Raw genomic sequence first — 520 nt, 5'->3', positions numbered from 1 at the left:
AGAATAATTTCCTGAAACTGAGCAATATTGCTAAACTCTTTTCTTGCTACGCCTACCACTTTAGGGCAAAAACAGCATTTTTCCCGTATAAATAGAGCATCTCGGGAGTAACTAGGATCAGTTTTGACTACGTTACGTGTGCCTTGTGAGCTCTGCGAATCTTCTGAGCAGAGATTCTAGCGTGTTTGCTTATAGAAATAAAGTGAAGTGAAGTGAAAAACGTAAAAAATGGTGTGCGTAAAGCAAATAATTCGCGAAAGCATCAAGCTGTCCGCGTGCCTCGACACGCGAATAATCGCTGAACAATATTTGTCCATGTTATCAGACAACGAAGAGGACAATTTTATTGTTTTCGCGAAATTCGCGTGGGACACAATGCTTGGAGTGTTGTACAAATTAGGGCACTTCACTCATCCGCGTATACGCAAAATAGCTGTAGATTCAGTGCAAATGCGAAGATACGTGGAAAGTATTGCGCGTCCGTGCGAAGCGGTGCTAGAAGAAGCTAGTCAGCTATTAC

The sequence above is a fragment of the Wasmannia auropunctata genome, unplaced genomic scaffold (genome assembly GCF_000956235.1).
Source record: "Wasmannia auropunctata unplaced genomic scaffold, wasmannia.A_1.0 LD336090.1, whole genome shotgun sequence".
NCBI classification, from domain to species: domain Eukaryota; kingdom Metazoa; phylum Arthropoda; class Insecta; order Hymenoptera; family Formicidae; genus Wasmannia; species Wasmannia auropunctata.
The sequence above is the reverse complement of the archived record's forward strand: the minus strand, read 5'-3'. Positions refer to the sequence as shown.